Source organism: Uranotaenia lowii, chromosome 3, assembly GCF_029784155.1.
Source record: "Uranotaenia lowii strain MFRU-FL chromosome 3, ASM2978415v1, whole genome shotgun sequence".
Lineage (NCBI taxonomy): Eukaryota > Metazoa > Arthropoda > Insecta > Diptera > Culicidae > Uranotaenia > Uranotaenia lowii.
In genome coordinates, this window is record NC_073693.1 from 20,531,071 (window position 1) to 20,556,443 (window position 25,373).

Genomic DNA, 25,373 nt, shown 5'->3' on the forward strand with positions numbered 1-25,373 from the left:
AATAAAAAAGATTTTTTTTCTCTACAATCAATAAAAGAATGGCAAAATAACAAAACAGTTTAAAATTTTTCTTTTCATGGCTGATATCATAAAAATAATCATTCCAAAAACGTAACCATTTAGCTTGCTACCAATATCCAGTAATAACAAATAAAGATGATTAAAAAATGACTTCATATTTTTTATGACGATGGGCGAGCTTGCATAAGCCTCGACAAGCCAGTTCAAAAATCGGAGCTAAACCTCCGTTTCATAAAATTTATAATTATACTGACCAAGGGGTACAACCCCGAAGTAAAATTCGTCAATCATAGGATCTTGATTCTTACATCGTATGCTACGATAGCGATTGTAAGATCAATATTTAGCCCAACGCTATACTTGCAGGCAGGGTTGCCTACCTTTTTTTGTCTGTTCCCTATAGACTCGAAAACTACTACACCGATCATCGTCAAAATTGGCAACTGAGGGTTTTTGGGGCCGGAGATGGTTTCTGTAATAGTTAGAAACCGCTTCGACTTAAGGGAGAGGGGGCTCCCATACAAAATTTGTATTTTTTTGAAACAAATTAAAGTCATGGCATCCATTTTCTCGAGATTTTTTTTTCGTTTGGGCGGTTTGTTTTTCGTGTCCATGGTCGAGGCGTCGCGAGTCAACGTTGCGAGAGGATAGTAACCATGGCATAGCATACTGATCAGTGGGAAAATTTAGGCGCGTATTTCTCAACCAAGCATATATCAAAGAACGTTGTGGCGATATGAAGCCTTGATGTGATTTTTTTTTTACTTGCTTCCTAGCTTATTTGTACAGCACATGATTATGAATGACGCTTAAATGTGACCCGGATTGACATTTTGCCGATCGAGAAAAACATATACCTTTTTTTATGCCAAAATCTGAAATTGAAAAGTCATGGCATCCATTTTTAGAGATTTTTTTTTTGATGGGTTTTGATGGTGATGGGATCGGTGGAAAAATTTAAAAATTAGGCGCCTGTTTCTCAACAAAGTACCTATATTTCTTATGCACGTGGGGGCGATATGCAAACTAGATGTGTTTTTTCTTGCTTAATTGTACACAGCACGTGGAAATAAATGACACCTAGATGTGACACGGATTGGTATTTACTCAATCGAATCAAAACCAATTGAAAGATTTGCAAAAATACTTCCATATTTAGTTCGTGTTGCAGTAGGTAGCATTTGTTGTCTAAAAAATATAAATTTAGTTCTGATGCTAATGAAATCATGGTATGACACTTTGCGGACAACTGAAAAAAATACAGAAAGTAAAGAATTTACATACAATTATTTAAAGAATTTACATACAATTATTTAACCCATTTGGGAAGCGCCGATGTGGTCTAGTGGATAGGCTGGCGCGAGTCTGGTATTGGTACGCCAGGCGTACTGGGTTCGATTCCCGGTATCGGCAAGAAAAACTTTTGGGTTCGAATCCCATGAGCGGCCAACAGGTAAGATGTGTTTCATTCTATAACTGACTATATAATTGGAATGTTCAATCAGTTGCCAGCTGGCCAGGTATATACACGGATGCCGGAATACCTGTAAGTAAACTAGCCCACCTGATTGATTCGTTCTTCCAAAAATATACCTACATTAACACAATACATTCACTACATAACAGTTCATACGAAGCCATGGGGTCCGGGTATGGTGTACGCGTTGCATTGAAGATTTGTCGAACCTAATAATCTAAAGAATGCATGTGAACACATACTTTGGCAGAAACTGCGGTGAATCCGTGCACCCATGGTGGATTACCTACATACATACATACTATAATTATTTAACCCATTTCGCCTACAAGGTTATTTTTGAATCATATTGATAACAGAAATATGAATAAGATGTTTTCTAAAGAGGTAGATCGGAAACATTTTGTTGAACATGTAAAAATGCACTGAACTGAAGTTTTATCAAGCGCCATTTAAATTTGAAAAAGATCACAAAACCGATCTGACACATGAACTGATCAAGAGCCTTTTCTTTAAATTAGATAAGATTAGACTGACGTCTGCATAAGTGAAAGGTATCAGTGAAATAAACTAATTTTCATTGACCAAAAGTGTGGGAATTCATTTTCCGAAAGAATTTTCATTCGAGGAACACTAGAACATGCTCAAACGTTCAACCTTTCGCTGTTACAAAAAAAAGGTTTCTTCTAGAAATTGTTACTTCGGCCCAAATACACAACTGAAACGAATTCAGAAATGAAAATGGGAGCTTTTTATTTTAAAAAATTCCGAAAAAAACATCGTACTTCTTGCTTATATATCAATTCAAGTAAGTACTTAACATGAAAAGTGTTTTTGGTTACATGGCTGCATAAGAGAGACTTTTGATCCGCTTCTTTTTTGAAAAGTTAGATTTTAGAACTGATATTTAACTGGAAGCACCAAAAGGGGTATTCCGAATGTTGAAACTGAAACGGATATTTAAAATTCTTAAATGTCTTTGTAAATGAAGGTCATTTGCTTGGAACTTTGAACAGCATTCGTTAAAAGTGGAGTAACAAACATAAATTTATACTGCAGGAATACTGCAGATATATCAATGAACCTTGATAAAACAAACAAACAGAAATACATATTAAATCCATTTTAAAGCCTGAAAATAAGCTTTGCTTTACACTTGCTCCAATGTACGGAACAAATGTTAACTTAGAATTTTTTTTTGCCAACATTTTTGAATATTTGACTTTTAAAGAGAAAATAAAAAACGCGGAAAATTTATTTTGTGATGCAACTGATAGTTTTAAAATATTTATGTTTTTTGCTTTAATAAATTTATTTGAAAAAAAGAAATTTGCACTGTATCAAATCGATAATTTTCATATCACGACAAGTGCTGTTTGGGAAAACTTCAAGCTGTAATGTCTCATGTCCACGAGTTTGGCATATGGCGAAACATTTTTTAATATAATTTTGACGCAAACCGGATTGATATTCAAACTACTTCGAAGGGCGAGGATGGTGAAAATCCTTTTCATCGTTAATTTTTTTTCAAATTTCTATAGCTTATTTTTTCAACTCCTAAAAATACATCAGCTAAAGCTAATCAGGAGCTGGAAGTGTTCATAATACAGAATATTAGGAATATACTCAAAAACTGTCCCGATTCACGCTATTGATCGGTTTTCAATATTCTATCTCCATAAAGTACAATGAGAATCTTTTTCCTCCAATTAGAAATTTATGTAAACTCGAGCCGGGTGAATCAGCCTACCTTCTTCAAGCAGTGGGGGACACAATTGGAAAAGATGGGGGAGCTCCCATGTAAGCTTCAGATAAAGAGCTTTTCAAAGAAGGGACCATATTTTATAAAAGGGTTTTTTTGCGTACGGATATTTGGCATAACTCAAAAAAAAAGATGTGACAAATGATTTTATGGAAGTCCGTAACGTCTCACTTTGGGAAAAAGGTGGAAAATCTATGAATTTTGACATTATTTAAGACATTATGAAGTTTTAAAAACAGAGTACGAATTTCAGATCTTGAAAAACAAATTTAGAGATCAAGTTTCAGTAAATAATATATACCATCTTTGAATCGCAATTCGGAACTCCAGCTGCAGCTCTCATTTCAAAGTTGTTGGTTCTGACCTATGACGAGGTTTGATTTAAAAAAAGTGCCTACAAAAATCTGAATTTTTACAAATAACATTTATTTTTGGAAGGTGTAGCAAAGTACACCGGGTCAGCTAGTTAATTAATAAAATTTACAAAATTGACAAAAGTGACAAAATTTTCAAAATTTATTGAATTGACAAAAATTACAAAATTGTCAAAATTAAGAAAATTTGCCAAATTGACAAAATTGGTTAAATTGATAAAATTAGCAACATTGCCGAAATTGAAAAATATAGAAAAATTGACTAATTGATGAAATAGAAAAAATGTACAAAATGGACAAAATTTACATAGACGCTAAAGATGGCAAAATGACAAAAAATCACAGAATTAAAAAAAAAATTGACAAAATTGATAAAATTGGAAAAAATTTACCAAATTTACAAAATTCAAATAATCCACACAAATTAAAAAATACTCAAAAGTGACAAAATCAACATTCATGACAAAATTGACAAAATTGACAAAAATATCAAAAAAGACGAAAACGTCAAAAATGACAAAAAACAAATGATAAAATGACAGAATTGTCAAAAATAACAAAATTGACAAAATTTGCTTAATTGGCATATTTGATGCAATTTAAAAATTCACGAAAGTGACATAAATAACTAAATTGACCAAATTGACACAATTGACAAAATTAACATAAATGAGAAAATTTAGAATAAATATCAGGGTGGTCTGCGGGTTTTCATTTTCAAATCCCGGTTTTTCTGGTTTTCCCTCGAAAGTTTTTTTTTGTTTTTCACGGTTTAAGAATATACTGCTTAATACCTTTTACAAGATTCATTGACCGAACAAATAGACATTTTATAATATTTGTAATTGAAAGTGTGTGAAAAATGAAAATTTTCAGTGAATCAATTTTGTAATTCGAAAGTAAAGTTATTCACAACTGCAATAAATGTGGTGAGACTTGTTGAATTTCGTACCGATAATTAAGTGTTTAAATGTGGAAATGTAAAATTGTTAGAACATAATTCCAGTATTTCGTTTGGTCAACGAAAATTGTCACCTTTGTCTTAGTCTATGACAACAACTTGGACAATTTTTTTTACTGAAACTTATTTTTATAATTCGAATTTTTTGGACTTCATCTTGGAGTCTTCCAGTACCGCATTGCATCAGTTTAAAAGCACATTATGATATCACGGGGTACATCTAAGTTGACGTTCTGGATCTCAAATTCTCTGAGAGATTTCAAAGTTCGTTAAACTAATCAGAACCGAAACTTCCATTTGTCAATAATACAACTTTGGGGTTCAAAGATTTCTTGAATCTTTAAATTTATTGTGAGGAAAATATATTTTCCGAGACATTTAAGGTCAGATTTTTTCGTGAAAATAATTAAACAATATTTGAAATGCGAATATAATATCATTTTTAAACTGCGGGAGGAATCATTAAGATTTAAGGTATTTTATTGAAAAATTCTTCGAAAAATCATGTTAAATTTGTTAGAATTGGACGCAAAAATAGAGATTTATTGTCATTATTTCCTCTAAAACTCTGAAAGCCCATTTTGATGTCTTAAAATTAAAGCTGCAACATTTGCTGGAAAATTCTATTTTTACCGAATTTTTGATGATACAGGTGATATTTTTTTAGATTTCTTATATAGAGGTTTACTGTATTTTAATACAAAACCTGGTGAAATTTCAATGCCATTTTTCGATTTCACTTGGGAAGTTATCAGGTTATAAATGTGTATTTCATGAATCTCAAAAGTCTCAAAAAATAAAATTTATGAAAATTGTCAGAATGAACCAAATTTAAAATTTTTAAATGTTTTTGGAAAATCAGTATATTTAGAGGATTTTTTGTGCTATAAATGTATTTTAATTTTTAAACTCGGACTTGAAAAATTCTGAAATACCAACTTGGTATTGAAATTCTTATCCATAAATGTCGATATTAGTTTTTAAATTTTATTGCCAATTCGAAATTTGACTTTGAATTTTTAATTCTAATCCTAAGATTTAAACTTAGAAATTTAGATTAATATTAATTGCAATAAAAGCATTACTTTTGTATTGTTTTTTGTTTTTGGTTTGATTCTTAAATGAATATATGATATTCGAATGTCATTTGAATAATTATTTCCGAAATCAAAGTTCTGTGTTACTGTACACTACTGATTACTGAATTATGAATTTATATCCAGATAATGAGTTTGAATTAAGAATCTCAAGCGTAGTTATATTTTAAATTTTGAAATCTAATTTTGAGTCTGATTTCAAAACTTGAAATTTTCAAATTTAAACCAGAATCTTTGTGAATTCCAATTTCTGAATTCATGATTAAAGTCTTAATACAGAGAACTTAATTCGACCTTCTTAATCACCGCCTGAATCAAATCTGTATTCAGAATTTAAATTTGAAATATCACACTGAACCTGAATTTTTTATCAAATTTTTCTGAATCCAATTCTGGCTTTAATTTCTAACATTCGGTGGAAAAGCGAACATTGAAGAATGGAAATACGCATAAACTTTTCCCATTTCATTTTTCCAATTAACGTCTATGTAAAATTTTTAATTAAAGTTAACTTTTGATTAACTTCATCCTTTTCTATACGTAGGATTGAAATCGAAAAACTGATTTGAATTGTATGAGGTTTTACCCGGTTTTGATGTCAAATCTCCGGTTATCTCCCGGTTTTTCTGATCCTATTTTCATTTCCCGGTTTATTTCCAGATTTCCCTGTTTTCCCGATTTTCGCGGTTTGCTGGCCATCTTGCAATATTGACAAAATTTTCAAAATTGTCAAAAATACAAAATTTTAAAAAATGAAAATTGACAAAATTGACATTGTTGGCTTAATAGACTAAATTGATGAAATTGACCAAATTTGCAATATTGACAAGATAGGAAAAATGGACAAACTTGACCAAATTAACACAACGGACAAATTTAGAAAAATTACATAAATGACAAAATCTACATTAATGGCAAAACTGACAAAATTGAAAATATTTGCAAAATTGACAAATCAGTCAAATTAACACAAAATTTACAGAATAAAGGAGATGGAAAAAATTGACAAAATTTTAAATGTCAATATTGTCAATTTTTTCAATTTTATCAATTTTATGAATTATGTCAATTATGTTAGTTAGTCTTGTCAAATTTGTCAGTTTTGTCAGTTGAGTTTACTAAGTCAGTTTTGTCAATTTTGTAAATTTCGCCAATTTCCATTTTTGTCAATTTTGTCAATTCAGCCAATTTGATCAATTTAGACTTTTGTCAATTTCACCAATTTTGTAAGTTTTTTTTCCAATTTTATATTTTGTAATCTGGAACGCTGTAGATAGGTTAAAATGGTTCGCTGTCTTCGGGACAAAATTGGAAAAAGCCAAGATCTACAATTTATTCATACATTATGATGATTTTAAAAGTTGCTGAAGCTCTGTAGAAAGCATTCAGAGTATTTTTTCTGTGGTTTTCATCGAAAAGTGCACAATATCTTAACACCACCTTTTATGTGATTATTTTTGATAATAAATGGAACCTTTTTTATCTGAAATTAACGTGGAAATCGGTGGAACTAGCAGAATTTTGAATGATTGAAAATACTCATTTTTATGAAAATGCTCAATGAAAAAAATATTAGAACATTTTGTTTTTTTTTTCGCGGTTATTAATGTGTTAATTATGCGTGCAGAGAATTCAAAGCCAATAAAGGTAAGTGAGAGTATCAAAACTCAGAAACCAAATTTTGAAAAACCATGTTCAGTACGTCGACTTCCAGAATCCTAAAATTTTAATGAAAATGTAGGAATTCAACCGAAGGAGTTTGAACATCAAAACCCTCCGTCTGCATGGCCTTTGAATTGTACCAATTTAGAAATTTCGATGAAAACTCTTGAAAATTTCGATTCGATTGAATTTGAAAACAAAAACTTAGATCCAAACTTCCTGTAGGTAAAGAGTCGCCATGAAACCAAGAGAGGCAAGAACGAGAGCTTTTGTCAGATTGAACAAAAATAAAAGTTCATTTTTTCAATATTTTGTTTTGCATAGAGCTTATGATAACATTTTTCTTATCTCAACAAAAATTCTAAATTTGAAAAAAATTACTAATGTCACAGAAAAAAATAAATTACTAGCGTGCGAGTTAGACTTAGAATGGGAAAAAACTTAATTTCATTTGACAATGATTTCAACCGATGTGAGCCTTAAAGTTGCTTGTATTTTAAAAGAGCTCCAAAGCCAATCATATATTGTTCATTCAAATATACCGTCTAATTATTTTTTTTATTTCTGACTTTTTTCAAGCATAATTATAGATATTCTCCATGGCAAAGTTGGTTTTGACAATTGGGTTAGGAAATTTTCATCCCAAAGCAAAAGATTTAACTAAATATTATACCAAGTAAAACTTCTCCCCAAACTATCCAGATAGAATGGGTGGGAGGCAACCAATATTCAGAAAACGCACATACATATGAACGTATTTGTCACCGAAGGACCTTTCCGTGCGTAGGCGGGTGGGTGTTTGGTGCTGCCAAGCGCTAAAAGCTGCCCTTATCGATAGAGCGATAGAAACCAAGCCAAAAAACACATTAAAAGCTCTGCTGGAATAATAAAAGGCACAGGCGGAAGAACAGGGGCAGGAAACAGAAAAAAAACCACCATCAAGCCAACAAACCGAATCGGGAAGTTCGGTGTCAAGTTCGCTCGCTGAGAAGGATAATTTTTGCTTGACTCCTGGAGTGGTGGCAAAAGCGGAAGTAGCTCTATGCGTTGAAGTGTATGTGGGGAAAAGAAAGGGGGGATGATGCTGGCTGCTGCTGCTGCTGCTGCTAGGGACTCTTTCTGGCGTCAGTCTGGCGGGCGCCAAAATAGTTGCTACGGCATCATCCTGATTTTCTCGCTACTGCCTAGGCTGCCGCAGCGATTGGCTCAACTTGACACGAGAAAAAAAAATGGATGGGTCGGAGACCACACTTTAGGACCTTCAACTAGGATAGGAGGAATAGTCCGAGGAAAGGGGGGATGCCATAACCGGCAGCAGCAGTTCAGGACATGCAGAGAGAGAACGCTACTTTTCCATTATTCCATTCACCACGTGGGATGCTCGTCTGTTTTTTCTGCCTCCTCCCGTTTTGCTCAAACTTGGGGTTTTGTTCCACCAGAAATGATTCCAATCATAGGCACACAATCATGTGGAAGTGTTTTGTATTTCCGGGCGCTTGAAGACGAGCGTTGATATGGAAATCGAGAGAAAAATTATCGCCGAAACGGTTGATCCTGATAACAAGAAAAAGAGTTGTACAGTTGAGGATATTCAAAGTTGTTTTAGATTCCAGATTCAAATTTAAGATTCAGATTTCAGATTCAGATTTCAGATTCAGATTTCAGACTCAGATTTTAGATTCAGATTTCAGATTCAGATTTCAGATTCAGATTTCAGATTCAGATTTCAGATTCAGATTTCAGATTCAGATTTCAGATTCAGATTTCAGATTCAGATTTCAGATTCAGATTTCAGATTCAGATTTCAGATTCAGATTTCAAATTCAGATTTCAGATTCAGATTTCAGATTCAGATTTCAGATTCAGATTTCAGATTCAGATACCAGATTCAGATTTCAGATTCAGATTTCAGATTCAGATTTCAGATTCAGATTTCAGATTCAGATTTCAGATTCAGATTTCAGATTCAGATTTCAGATTCAGATTTCAGATTCAGATTTCAGATTCAGATTTCAGATTCAGATTTCAGATCCAGATTTCAGATTCAGATTTCAGATTCAGATTTCAGATTCAGATTTCAGATTCAGATTTCAGATTCAGATTTCAGATTCAGATTTCAGATTCAGATTTCAGATTCAGATTTCAGATTCAGATTTCAGATTCAGATTTCAGATTCAGATTTCAGATTCAGATTTCAGATTCAGATTTCAGATTCAGATTTCAGATTCAGATTTCAGATTCAGATTTCAGATTCAGATTTCAGATTCAGATTTCAGATTCAGATTTCAGATTCAGATTTCAGATTCAGATTTCAGATTCAGATTTCAGATTCAGATTTCAGATTCAGATTTCAGATTCAGATTTCAGATTCAGATTTCAGATTCAGATTTCAGATTCAGATTTCAGATTCAGATTTCAGATTCAGATTTCAGATTCAGATTTCAGATTCAGATTTCAGATTTCAGATTCAGATTTCAGATTCAGATTTCAGATTCAGATTTCAGATTCAGATTTCAGATTCAGATTTCAGATTCAGATTTCAGATTCAGATTTCAGATTCAGATTTCAGATTCAGATTTCAGATTCAGATTTCAGATTCAGATTTCAGATTCAGATTTCAGATTCAGATTTCAGATTCAGATTTCAGATTCAGATTTCAGATTCAGATTTCAGATTCAGATTTCAGATTCAGATTTCAGATTCAGATTTCAGATTCAGATTCAGATTTCAGATTTTAGATTCAGATTTCAGATTCAGATTCAGATTCAGATTTCAGATTTCAGATTTCAGATTTCAGATTTCAGATTTAAGATTCAGATTTCAGATTCAGATTTTAGATTCAGATTTCAGATTTTAGATTTTGATTCAGATTTCAGGAATCAGCTGTAGTAGCTCTATTAACAGTCATGACTAATAGTTCTGACGTCCGACTTAGTGAATTCACTGTTTGAATGACCAGGAAGTGATTCATCCGATTTACTTTTCCCACAGAAAAAAAAATCAAAAACCACGATGAAGAGCATCTCAAATTGGCTCAAGATCAGACGAACGTAAATTTTCAACGATTCGTGCCAAAGGACAGAGCAATAATTTTTTGGTTCTTTTTTTTTGATGAATCTTTAACCAAAATAAATAAAAACAACTCTATTACCGTCTATATTTTTTCACGATTTCACTGGATGAGCGCCATCCTTCAAAAAAAAAAGTTTGGGAACACCTTAACCATTGCATTGCACTGCATCCGCTTTGGGGGACTTATAATTTTATCTTTATCATGTCGCGAAACATTAATGCGAGTGCACTCAAAAGATCCATCAACTGTCGTGAATGGTCGTTCCTTTGAATATGTGTTTCTACAACGAGGAACCTTCGCAAATGTCCCAGACCAGACAACATCACACAACACACGGACACGTTTCGTTACGCCAGACAGACGGACGGTAATTACATGATTAATCACTCAGGTGTAAAGAAGTGCCCTCTGCAAAGGTAAAAACCCACCGCGATGTGTCTCGTGTGAGTGGGAGAAATTTAGGTCACCGCAACCAACCACGTGATGAAGTAGGGATCCATCTTGATTTTTGCACACTCGATCATTTCGTCACCACTTTTTAAGTCGCGTTCCTCTTTGAGGAACCCGAGCAGACTTTGATGCCTAAATCAATAGCAAACAGCGACCAAACTGGACTAACCCGATGCCAAAATAAGGTTTCATTAAAGTGTCAAAAATAAAGCGGTCAATAATAATAGCATGATGATAGCACGATGTGGTGTTGATTTTCTAATAACAGCTAAATAAGGTGAGGTTTTATTCAACTTATAGGTGAGAAAAATTATATTAAAATGATAACAGGATTGAGTACCTAATTTTTCGGCGACGAAAAATCAAGGTTATTAAGAAGTTTGAATTTAAATTAAGCTGATAGCAAGTAATGCCAAATTTTGCTATCATGCCTTCTGAGCAGTATTTTGTGTCATTTTGCAGAATAAAAGTGCTAAAATGTCAAAATTTTGCCCTCATTTTCTATATGCTTGTAGAGCAGTTCTGCTAAATTTTGGTTTCACTGAAAGTATTTTGATAACTCGTTAAGCCAGCATTTTTGAGAAAATTTTGAAAGCAAAAGATGCCATTCTCTGGGCTAATTCCATACCAAAAAGTGGCATTACAGTGCTCTCAAAATTCATTTTGAAACCCTACATATGACATGAATGAGGTATTCGCAAAATTAGGTATGATTTTGCCACAAAAGTCTGCTCGGGAAGTTTTTTTCTGTTTATCCTTTCAATTTTAACACAAACTGATGACGTTAGGATTCAGGCAAAACATATCTATCTCAATGAAAAAAAAAACAAACCTGTTCCGAAACGGCTTGCCTCATTGATCGACCTTGGCCCAAGTGACACCCAAATGACTGCTGGCTGGGGAAGTATTTAAACCGGACAACCCAACCGGTCGGGTTGCGTTGATTGAAGCGGATAAAAGCCTCGTGTGGGCGATGACATCATATGTTTACATAACTAATGGTGATTTTTCGAATTTTTCTGTCGGCATCAAATAATCGATGCTGCTGGGCTGAAGTCATTTTGCAGTCAATCACCTTAGTTAGTCCACACAGTCCATTCTCAAACTTGGGTGGGTGATCTGGCAAACTTCGCAGACACCCTTTAGGGTGAACCGCCTCTGCATGTTCTATTGAATATTTATTTATTATGATGTAAACTTTTAAGTTGCTATTCCTTATAGAGAAGGGTGGTCATTTACCACAATCTGTGTATTAGCTTAGCCAATTAGAGAGTACATCCGATTTGGAGAATGAGCTGCTGGAGTTAATTTAATGTTTGTTTTTGCATCTTTCTACGAGTTGCTACATCTAAAATATGTCAGCTACATTTTTTCTTATGTCTAGAAATAAATCATGTTACTTTACTTTTACTAAGGAAATGAGGAACGTAATCAGAAAATGTTATAAACTAAAAAATCGTCATTTTTGTAATTTCTGTCATTTCTGTCGTGTCGGTCATTTTAGTAATTTTAGTCATTTTTGTCTCATTTTTTTCATTTTAGTATTTTTAGTAATTTTTTTTTATTCATTTTTGACTCTGTTTTGTCTAATGTGTGTCTAATTTATGTCTCATTTTTGTCTCATTTGTGCCTCATTTTTGTCTCATTTTTGTCTTTTTTTGTCTCATTTTGTCTTATTTTTGTCTCATTTTTGTTTCGTTTTTGCCTTGTTTTTGTCTCATTTTTGTCTCATATTTGCTCACTTTTGTCTTATTTTTGTCTCATTTTTGTCTTATTTTTGTCTCATTTTTGTCTCATTTATGTCTTATTTTTGTCTCATTTTTGTTTAAATTTTGTCTCATTTTTGTCTCACTTTTGTCTCATTTTTTTCTCATATTTGTCTCATTTTTGCCTTATTTTTGTTTCGGTTTTGTCTCATTTAAGTCTCATTTTAATCTCATTTTTGTCTCAATTTGGTCTCATTTTTGTCTCATTTTTGTCTTATTTTTGTCTTATTTTTGTCTCAATTTTGTCTCGTTTTTGTCTCATTTTAGAGATAAATGATATTATTCATTACTCGATTATTTACAACAACTTGAGTTGGTTTTTCCTATAACCGAGTAATAAATAACTTGTAAGGCTTGTTGTATTTTGAGTGCTAAAAATGTTGATCCAGAAAATCGAAGTTTATAATCAAAACTTCCTTTAGAAATAATTTTGTGAACCATAAAAATACGAAGCAGAGTTTAGGTCTCGAATTATTGTGCAGAATAAAAATTAAAAAAACAAGTGGCTTCAGCATTTAAAATTTAAAATATGTATTACAAAAATTCAGTTCAATTTCCGAAAACGAATTAAAAATTCTTTCTGATAAAGATTCAAAATCTAAAAAAATACCATAAATTGATATCATGTTTCTTAAACAATATTCTTTATTCAATAGCAGAATCTCATTAAGGTTCGAAGGAATGATAGAAATAAAAAATTCATACTGTAGAATTCCAAAGTCGACAAAACCTAAAAGAACAGTGAAAATTTCTTTATTCCTTGAAATCAACATTACACATTACATTTTTGCCTCGATTTCCAGCAATAAAAAAGGCTGAAAACGTTCAGCAATCCACATTTCAAACATTCTCCGTCTTGCTGATTTTTCCAGCACTCGATCTTCATTGCTAAAAAACGAGCAATCGATCTGTCAACTTTCCATATTTCAGCGATGAAGCATCTAAACCAAAGGTTTTTTTTCGAAGAGATGAAGTATGCATCATTGAAGCAACTAACAATTTTTAATTTTATTGCAGATGGAGCATGATTACTATTTAATACTTGGAGAGAAGCGGCCTACCCACTGGCAGATATTATTTAATTTTGTTATAAAAATTTACAAACACATTTTTTAATTTAAAATATATTTTAGAATCCAAAAAAATCGGTTGTTTAAAAAAATCTGACTTACAGCAATTGAGATTGTTGAATTTTCAGTAATTTAGTTTGCTGTAAGCCAGCGGAACCAAATCCAGCAAAATAAAATTTGCTGTGTAGAATATAGGACATGATTCCAATATTAGAATTCAAATCAAATTCAGTTCAAGGTTAAAATTGAAATAAAACCAAAACAGAATTTAACGTTAAAGAGTTAAAAAATCCAGTCCCAAAACTAGGTTCAGTCATCCAGATATGAATTCGAAATTAGTCTATAATTTTAAAACCTAAAATCAAAACTCACTTTAGAAAATGAATGGATAATTTGAATAAAGAGCATTTTTTGTCATTTCTTCATTAGAAACAGACCAATCAAAAAATAATGACCATTGCATTGTGCTATTCAGTCAAATCATTTGTACTGTCTGAGAAAACAAGCAGAACTATACTTCAAAACTCGGATATCGAATATTGGCAGATACGAATTTGAAAATAAAAAAAAGACTGTACCTATTCGCTATTTTTATCAGATTCAAATCTCTGGATCAATCTCTTGGATTTAAAACAATAGAGATCGGATTATTGATAAATGCAGTTTTAAAACTGTGAAATTTGAAATTTATCTCATAATAGTGAACAAAATATATTATTTTCAAAATCAAAGCATTTATTATGTTCTGATCAAGGCATTTATGCAAAACTGTTTATAGGCATAACGTAATATTGAAGTTTTTTTTCAGGATACATTTTTCCAAAAATCGGAAGCTACACACATGATCAAAGGAATTTCGAAGTCCGTTAATGAAGTCATTATTTTTGTTTCATCAAAAATGATATTGTATGACAAAAAATATGCTCACCAGATATTTTTTTTAAATTATTCTTTCCAATTCTGAGAAAAAACTTGTTCTGTTAGAATTCAAATACTGGTAAAAAAAAATTAAACCAAAAGCTAGTGGAGTATTTTTTATTTCTGAATATTGACGAAAACTACGAAAATTTAATAAAAAAGCCTGGATAAATGATTTTAAATTGTTTATCAACATGAACCAGTTTGCATCAAAATTACCGACAAAAATTATTAGTTCTTGATAAAAACAATAGATATCTAAAATGTTGTGATTCAACCCTCAAGGTTTTCGGCGATTATCTGTGATGCTTTTTTCAGAAATTTGATAGAGAAGTTATTTCACTTATAATTCGTACATTACCGAAGTCATAATAAAGCTTTAGGAATCCTATCCTAATGATATAAAAATTAAATTAAAAATTTAAAAAATCTGGAGAAAAATTCTAAATCAAGAATGTAGTTTTGAAGATAGTTGCTTAAAAATATGTGAAAATGAACATTTTGTATGTGATTTCGACAACCTTGCTCGACAACTGAATGCGAGGATCCAAATCCAATAAAGAAGTTCAATTAAAAAAGGGGTTTTAACCGTTTGTAGTAAAAAAATCTACGCTTTGAGGACAAGTTTTTTTTTTTGTCATTTTTGTCATTTTTGTCATTTTTGTCATTTTTGTCATTTTTGTCATTTTTGTCATTTTTGTCATTTTTGTCATTTTTGTCATTTTTGTCATTTTTGTCATTTTTGTCATTTTTGTCATTTTTGTCATTTTTGTCATTTTTATCATTTTTGTCATTTTTGTCATTTTTGTCATTTTTGTCATTTTTGTCATTTTTGTCATTTTTGTCATTTTTGTCATTTTTGTCATTTTTGTCATTTTTGTCATTTTTGTCATTTTTGTCATTTTTGTCATTTTTGTCATTTTTGTCATTTTTGTCATTTTTGTCATTTTTGTCATTTTTGTCATTTTTGTCATTTTTGTCATTTTTGTCATTTTTGTCATTTTTGTCATTTTTGTCATTTTTGTCATTTTTGTCATTTTTGTCATTTTTGTCATTTTTGTCATTTTTGTCATTTTTGTCATTTTTGTCATTTTTGTCATTTTTGTCATTTTTGTCATTTTTGTCATTTTTGTCATTTTTGTCATTTTTGTCATTTTTGTCATTTTTGTAATTTTTGTAATTTTTGTAATTTTTGTAATTTTTGTCATTATTGTCATTTTTGTCATTTTTGTCATTCTTGTCATTTTTGTCATTTTTGTCATTTTTGTCATTTTTGTCATTTTTGTCATTTTTGTCATTTTTGTCATTTTTGTCATTTTTGTCATTTTTGTCATTTTTGTCATTTTTGTCATTTTTGTCATTTTTGTCATTTTTGTCATTTTTGTCATTTTTGTCATTTTTGTCATTTTTGTCATTTTTGTCATTTTTGTCATTTTTGTCATTTTTGTCATTTTTGTCATTTTTGTCATTTTTGTCATTTTTGTCATTTTTGTCATTTTTGTCATTTTTGTCATTTTTGTCATTTTTGTCATTTTTGTCATTTTTGTCATTTTTGTCATTTTTGTCATTTTTGTCATTTTTGTCATTTTTGTCATTTTTGTCATTTTTGTCATTTTTGTCATTTTTGTCATTTTTGTCATTTTTGTCATTTTTGTCATTTTTGTCATTTTTGTCATTTTTGTCATTTTTGTCATTTTTGTCATTTTTGTCATTTTTGTCATTTTTGTCATTTTTGTCATTTTTGTCATTTCTGTCATTTTTGTCATTTTTGTCATTTTTGTCATTTTTATCATTTTTGTCATTTTTGTCATTTTTGTCATTTTTGTCATTTTTGTCATTTTTGTCATTTTTGTCATTTTTGTCATTTTTGTCATTTTTGTCATTTTTGTCATTTTTGTCATTTTTGTCATTTTTGTCATTTTTGTCATTTTTGTCATTTTTGTCATTTTTGTAATTTTTGTCATTTTTGTCATTTTTGTCATTTTTGTCATTTTTGTCATTTTTGTCATTTTTGTCATTTTTGTCATTTTTGTCATTTTTGTCATTTTTGTCATTTTTGTCATTTTTGTCATTTTTGTCATTTTTGTCATTTTTGTCATTTTTGTCATTTTTGTCATTTTTGTCATTTTTGTCATTTTTGTCATTTTTGTCATTTTTGTCATTTTTGTAATTTTTGTAATTTTTGTAATTTTTGTAATTTTTGTCATTATTGTCATTTTTGTCATTTTTGTCATTCTTGTCATTTTTGTCATTTTTGTCATTTTTGTCATTTTTGTCATTTTTGTCATTTTTGTCATTTTTGTCATTTTTGTCATTTTTGTCATTTTTGTCATTTTTGTCATTTTTGTCATTTTTGTCATTTTTGTCATTTTTGTCATTTTTGTCATTTTTGTCATTTTTGTCATTTTTGTCATTTTTGTCATTTTTGTCATTTTTGTCATTTTTGTCATTTTTGTCATTTTTGTCATTTTTGTCATTTTTGTCATTTTTGTAATTTTTGTCATTTTTGTCATTTTTGTCATTTTTGTCATTTTTGTCATTTTTGTCATTTTTGTCATTTTTGTCATTTTTGTCATTTTTGTCATTTTTGTCATTTTTGTCATTTTTGTCATTTTTGTCATTTTTGTCATTTTTGTCATTTTTGTCATTTTTGTCATTTTTGTCATTTTTGTCATTTTTGTCATTTTTGTAATTTTTGTAATTTTTGTAATTTTTGTAATTTTTGTAATTTTTGTAATTTTTGTAATTTTTGTAATTTTTGTAATTTTTGTAATTTTTGTAATTTTTGTAATTTTTGTAATTTTTGTAATTTTTGTAATTTTTGTAATTTTTGTAATTTTTGTAATTTTTGTAATTTTTGTAATTTTTGTAATTTTTGTCATTTTTGTCATTTTTGTCATTTTTGTCATTTTTGTCATTTTTGTCATTTTTGTCATTTTTGTCATTTTTGTCATTTTTGTCATTTTTGTCATTTTTGTCATTTTTGTCATTTTTGTCATTTTTGTCATTTTTGTAATTTTTGTCATTTTTGTCATTTTTGTCATTTTTGTCATTTTTGTCATTTTTGTCATTTTTGTCATTTTTGTCATTTTTGTCATTTTTGTCATTTTTGTCATTTTTGTCATTTTTGTCATTTTTGTCATTTTTGTCATTTTTGTCATTTTTGTCATTTTTGTCATTTTTGTCATTTTTGTCATTTTTGTCATTTTTGTCATTTTTGTCATTTTTGTCATTTTTGTCATTTTTGTCATTTTTGTCATTTTTGTCATTTTTGTCATTTTTGTCATTTTTGTCATTTTTGTCATTTTTGTCATTTTTGTCATTTTTGTCATTTTTGTCATTTTTGTCATTTTTGTCATTTTTGTCATTTTTGTCATTTTTGTCATTTTTGTCATTTTTGTCATTTTTGTCATTTTTGTCATTTTTGTCATTTTTGTCATTTTTGTCATTTTTGTCATTTTTGTCATTTTTGTCATTTTTGTCATTTTTGTCATTTTTGTCATTTTTGTCATTTTTGTCATTTTTGTCATTTTTGTCATTTTTGTCATTTTTGTCATTTTTGTCATTTTTGTCATTTTTGTCATTTTTGTCATTTTTGTCATTTTTGTCATTTTTGTCATTTTTGTCATTTTTGTCATTTTTGTCATTTTTGTCATTTTTGTCATTTTTGTCATTTTTGTCATTTTTGTCATTTTTGTCATTTTTGTCATTTTTGTCATTTTTGTCATTTTTGTCATTTTTGTCATTTTTGTCATTTTTGTCATTTTTGTCATTTTTGTCATTTTTGTCATTTTTGTCATTTTTGTAATTTTGGTCATTGCCAAAAGTTGTTTTTGCTAATTTTCTTACTATTTAAATTTTTGATGAGCTGAGTAAAGTCACACTAAAAAAAACTCATTATTCAATTTATTTAATATTAAACTTCGATCATAACATCTCATCATCATAACATCATTAATTACTCAAACTCACACTCAATTCAATCAAGCTTCAAGAGTTATTCAAATTCATTTATTTTAAAGACATTATTTTTACAACTCGCTGCAGAACACAACATCCGTGATCTAATGGCTTTGCGGGCCTCATATAATTTTATAATTTTACAAAAAAGGTAACCGCCACTGTTCAAAAAAACAATTACAACTACAATTTGACACATTATTTGTAAATTTCATAACGCATTTTTCAATGTTTCCCGATTGGGTTTTGGTGACTACATATCATTGGTATGAAGAGCATTCAAGCGGACTCTAGTTTTAATATTAAGGAGGTCCCGAGCAGACTTTGATGCCCAAATCGATAGCAAACTGAGACCAAAATAAAGTGTCAACAGCAAACTGAGAGTAATATCTGCTGTTGGCTTTTTAGCGAAAGCAAAATGAGGCATTATTTTGGTTTCAAAAAGTTCAATTTGACAGCATATGTATACTAAAACAAGCTATCAATAGCAAACTGTTAGCACAATTTGATGTTGAATTTCACCGATAGCAAAAAAGGTATCATTTAGGTTTCATTATTTGTATTGAATACAAACATGAGACCAAAATAATAGCTATGTTTGGTGTCAAATTTAACCAATATCAAAATTTTGCATTATTAGTTTTTTTTTAAATAACAACAAAATGGTAAAATGACTTGGTCCCATAACAAACGTTTTCTTTCAAACCAATCTTAAAATCCTAGTGAATTTTGGCAAGTTAGTTCGGCAAATAAAAGCGTTTGAAAATTATTTCAGCAATACACAAAAAAAAGGTTTTTGGGTATACAAAAAACCTGCTGAAAAAATTTCATAATAATTATTTATTATGATTTAGTACTGCTCAAGAAATTTTAATTGCTAATTAGTTTTAGAAAACTATCTGAAGTATAAAAATAACTATGGCGATTTCCCAATGGATCAGAAACTGGTATTTTTTTACAGGAATGTTTAAATAACAATCAGCGCACCAATAAATTAATCGCCTGCCTAGTCCACACTAGGAGACGGTTCGTCTCGAGACGGTCTCAGCTTCTCCCATTTTATTCGGGAGACACTGAGACCGTCTCAGATTTCCAACTACAAACAACAAAGTTTGTTTCATAACAAAAATCGCAGTTTAAGTTTTCTAGTGTGGACTAGGCTTTACATAAACTTGTTTTTCACCATTTTTTGTTAGGTATTTTTTCTATGCCTACGGTAATATTCTACACCTTTGAAAAATGGTTAACACGTGATTGATACTGATTTCAAAACTGACAAAACTCTTGCTAACATAATATTCAAGATTGTAAAATAAGGTAAAATTCTCCACCGGACCTCCTGAAGAAAACGACCTACGGGCGAGTTGAATTGAGTCAGATCCGTGAAATGTGTGTGGTTCCAGCGGTAACCACCCGGCACAAGCATAAGCACCAGCTTCCCGGACAATTCAATCGTTGGAAATCTTATCAGTTGTCTTAGTTCCGACAGTTCGTTCAACCTGGCAGAATAAGAAACAGGTAACATACTTTGGTATAAAAAATATTTCGCATTAACGGAAGCAAACCCACCTATTTCGGAAAAGTATAAAATAATAATTTCCTGCGCGTTTAAGATCTACTTAGATCATGTTCGGTTTAACTAAAGAGTTACCACCAGGATCACAGCAGCTTCCGTAAACGTCTTGGTCGGCCAACGGTCCTATTTCCTTTAATTTACGGATATTTTCCAGATGAGCTTTTATTTTTTCATTTTTGACTTTAAAAATGGCACTGAAGCACTTTGGGAACAAACACCTAAAAAAAAATGAAATCATTTTTTTTCTTAAGTTGTAATGTTAAATTTTTTTTTAAGTATTTGCAATTAAACTACAATATCAGTTTCAATAAATTAAAAAAAATTAGTTTTATTAAAAATGACTTTTACTTTTTTTCTGCGTGTTTGCTCCCACTGTGTTTCGGTCCCATTGAAAATGTCAACAAACAAAGTGATGAAATCGGGAGAGCTTCTGAAAAATATCCGTAAATCCGCGAAAGTAGGAGCTTTTATGGATCAGGATATTCACGGAAACGGCTACGGTGACTTAGTCAAATTGAAGGAGAACAAGACGTGAAACATGCAGCTGAATACCAATGACATAGTTTCTGGTTGGCTTTTGTAAGTGCGAAATTTCCTGCATCATTAACTGCTTTTTTCTTCAACCAGGTTGCTGCTGCTTACGAACGAACCGTCGGACCTTGAATTGTCGACGACTGAAATCTCCGGTAAAATGTTCAGTACTCGCTACTGGTGGTTACCGAAAACGCAACTCCCGGATCTTACCGGATATCTTTTGTTTGTCGGTCGTTGTCTTCAGGAGGTTCAGAGTTGGAGATGCAGGTAACAAAAGTTTCATCCTGTTTGAAACTAATTAATTATTATTATGTGTGCTAGGGGTACAACCAAAATTCAAGGCAAAATCCAGGAATACATCAGTTTTTAAGAGAATATTGTTAAAAAAAATATTCTCTTGTTCATCTAATGAAATGAGTTTTAAAAAACTTCAAAGTTGCCTTAAGACATTTTTAATTATGCCTTCCAATGTACTAGATTTTTTATGTAGTTTTTCGTTCAAAACCAGTCGAAAACAAATGATTTGATTGTCGACGGTTATCACTATTTTTTATATGAGGCCCTCAGGTTCAGAGGGGTGCAAGGGCCAAAATTATCGATTTCGAGTTAAGTATACCTTACGAATCTTCATGTTTCAATGTACATCTGGTGCAAAACTCAGTTTTTTCAATATTTTTTTTTTTAACTTTTTGATAAAATTAAAACTGCTCGAATTAAAAAAATATATGAAAAATCGAGCACCGTGAACTTTGAAGCGCGTTTCCGCGAAGCTATCATTTAAGAATTGCACTCCTCTGATCCCAAGCGCCTTATATTAAAAAAAGAAAAAAAATCATACGTTTGAAGATCTCTAGAAGTGAATCTCTTTTCCTACAGAGTAATGAACGATATTGTATTTAAAGTTCAAAGCGTTTGAAATTTGTGCGTAAAATTAAGAACAATTTCAAAAAATCCTCAATGTCCTGAGTTTTAAACCAAAAAATATCAATGGATTTGTGGATAATGCACGTATGTCTTAACGTTTGGTAAAGTGTTATAAATAAATTAAATCATTCAATTAGCAATACTATTTTTATTAGGGATGAATCATCTGATAGGATGAAAATCCCAGAAAATAAACTATACTATTTTCCAAACTAGTTTTTAATCGTATAACAACTAACTTTGAGGGTTTATTCACACACGATCAATTTTTAAATTTATAGCTACATACATAAACTTCTGCCTAGTATTTTATCAAATTCAATGCTAAATTTCCAGAATAAGTGCTCGACTGGTTGCATAAGAAAAGGCGATTTTTCGAAACAAAATCAGTAGGAACAATCAGATATAGGGTAACCGACTTATTATGGACCACCTTATTTAGCTCCCTTATGAAGCAACTATAAATCATTAAAAATTTTAACAAATACACCTAGTTGAAGCTCGTGCACTTAACTCATTAAACTAAATTTTATCACGATCCTTTATAAGAGTGCTAGACAGAGTGGTCCAAAATAAGTCCGTTACCCTACTAGATTGTTCATACTGTTCATGTCTCGAAAAATCGCCTTTCCTTATGCAACGGGTTGAGCATTTGTTTTGGAAATTAAGCATTGATTTTGAAAATGTACCAGGTAGAAGCTTATTTTTGTTTATTTAACGCATAAACTCGGCACATTCGGTTATTTTGAAGTTTGAACGCCTCACGTTTATCCCTCACGTCAGTTTTCCACACAGTAACTTCATAAAGCTGCGTTTCTTGATTCGATGTTTCTACATATGTTTTTAAATCGACAATTTTTGGGAGTTTAGATCAAGTTACCGTACATCACCTATTAGATTCAAATTTCAGTTTCAAATATGAGAAGGAGATTCTGATTTCACATACTCATGTAAAATTCTGGTTTTATTATCAGTTTTGGATTTAAGTTTTTATCAAGAGTTAGTTTTCAGATCAGTGTTAAAGTATTTTTAAAACTTATATCCGAGTGCCTAATAAATCACATCTCGTCACGTCAATCGATTCTCATAATAAGCACTTCTGATTACAGTTTTAATTCACATGCCCATTTTAAACGTGGACTCAGAATGGGGGTAGGCTTAACAGCGGCACGTTATCCAAACATACGGGAAAATTGTGCCGTTTTAAACGTGGACTAACTCATATTTTAAAAATAACCAATGTTTTGTTCTTCTTCTTTATATAAGCAGATTCGCTTCCCAGTAACGAATTATGTTATGTGGTTGCATCATTTTGTTTTGTAGTATAACTCCAGGCGTTTAATCTTCGACGAATCGGCGTTTTGATTCGATTTTTTTTCATTCCTTTTCTTATCAACTATACATCTATACAAACTAAATTATGGATATATTGAAAAATTTAACTGAATTTTGCTATCACGCTTTAAGGGTTAAATTTGCTTTTATTTTGATAGATTTAAGGTAGTGCAAAGCGAAAAAATAAACTAAAATTTTCAAACGCGAATAGCAAAGGAATGCCATATTTTGCTTGTAATGAAACTTTAACTACACCTCGTTATGCTGTCTTTTTTATGAAAGTTTTGAAAGCATAATAATGCAAAATTTTGCTCTTACTGAAAAATATGCGATGCCTAATATTGGCATCATTGTGCTCTCCAAGCTCTCGGAAAACGAGGTGTAATTTGGCTCTCAGTTTTAGCAAAATTTGGTATCACTTTGCTAACCAAGTATGAAAATTTGTGCTCTCATTTTTGCTGTGTACCACCTTATGTCAAGCAAAATGAGAGCAAACTGGGCTCTCAGGGCGTGATAGCAAAATTTGCTATAATTTTGCTATAAAAGTCTGCTCGGGGTTGGATAGCCTCTGAAAGATAGTAAGATCGTATCAAAATCGTTAAAAAATCATAAAATATCACCGGAGCATATCTATATCTTTTATGAAGAGATTAACCACCGTAATTTTTGTTTGTTACTTTGATTTATCGGCCTAGCGGTGAAAAGTGATGTCCTTTTTAGTAGGGACATCTAAAGATTATGAAATTTTTATATAGATGGATAGAAGGTTAGAAGAAATGAAAGATGGTGAAAATGAGCGGGTAGAATTTGTCTAGAAGCATTACCATCACATACCAAATTTTTGTTCCTCACGAGCCTACTACCATGAAGTGGTAGATACAGATAGAGTTGCATCTACCACCACACATTAGTAGGCTTAGCGTGGTCCGCCCCACAAGCGAGAACTTGTAGTGCGGACGAACAAAAAGATGATATGTGATCGCTCAGATAAGCTCCCTTTAACTCAGAAACGCATCTATCGATGTTTAAGTCTTCTCAGTTTGTTATCTTCGCATTCGTTACATGCGGGGTTTGCATGCGAAACGGTACGGTCGATAGTCTGATAGTGACCAACCACCGATGCTATGATGTCGTGTTTTTATTTCTTTTTGGCCAAAGTTATTTTTAATTTTATGAAGAGATTAACCACCGTAAGTGAGGAACAAAAATTTGGTATGTGATGGTAATGCTTCTAGACAAATTCTACCCGCTCATTTTCACCATCTTTCATTTCTTCTAACCTTCTATCCATCTATATAAAAATTTCATAATCTTTAGATGTCCCTACTAAAAAGGACATCACTTTTCACCGCTAGGCCGATAAATCAAAGTAACAAACATATCTATATCATAGTTAAAATTATACCTTTACAACAACTTAAATCATTCGTAACGTGAATTTGATAACTTTTGAAATAATGTGAAACATCGAAAGTTTACTCTAAAAAATTTTCAATTTTTTTATTGTTTACTAAGCTTTTACAGAAAAGGGTATATTTATGAAACATCTAATGAAAAACTAGACAGAATTTACAGTTGGGTAATAAATGTAACTAGAACGACTTTTTTTAAGCAAAATTTTGACTTGAAAGAGATGTAATGATTAAAAAAGACTCAAACTCGAATTCATACTGTTCATAGAATACTTTTCAAATTCACTTGTCCAATCGAGATATTTAAAAATTCAGACGAAGTTCGATTGAGTTGAGATTGAGGTCCGTACTTTGAAAATTCAATATTATTTATGATATAACTAGAGTTCTTTGAAAAAAAAATTGTTTTAATTGTCAAAAGCTAAGCTTGTGAACGCTACTTTTTTTCAACAATACTATTCTGCGATTTTTACAATTCTTACATTTTTTTTTAAATAATTTTTCTAAGGAAAATGTTACGTTTACAACTTTGGAAAATGGGCAGTCATTTTTATTATATTTGGAGACCATCAGAATAGGGGATAGGCTTAGGGCACGTTAACTAAACAATCGCGAGAATTGTGCCAAAATTGACTTTATATCCATGGTAGTCACGCAATTTGACATTTCAGGGATAAATAAACCGATGAGATTTTAAATGCCTTGAAAAGATTGGCGTACATACATAAGTTGGGAGGATAATTCATATTTTTCAAATGGAGCAAAATTTGTAAAAATATGCAAGTAACAAAAACGACTTATTAAGATGTATCTATACCTACAAATAATAATAACTAATAATGACCCTTTAACCTTATAAGTCATTCAGGTCAGGTTATCTATACAAAGGTTCCCAGAATTTTTTCAGCACGTATCCAGGCCAGAAAAATCCGGACTATTTTCATCAAAAAACCTGGCATTTTATTTCAAAATTAACGATCAAAATTCAAGGCAATATCAAT

The 25,373-nt window shown here is 30.9% G+C and overlaps 1 protein-coding gene across 2 annotated transcripts in view; it reads right to left on the minus strand.

Moving 5' to 3' along the window:
* Positions 1-25,373, minus strand: part of LOC129751764 (talin-2) — a 198,843-nt gene that overhangs the window by 120,639 nt on the left and 52,831 nt on the right. The gene's annotated exons all lie outside the window — the stretch shown is intronic.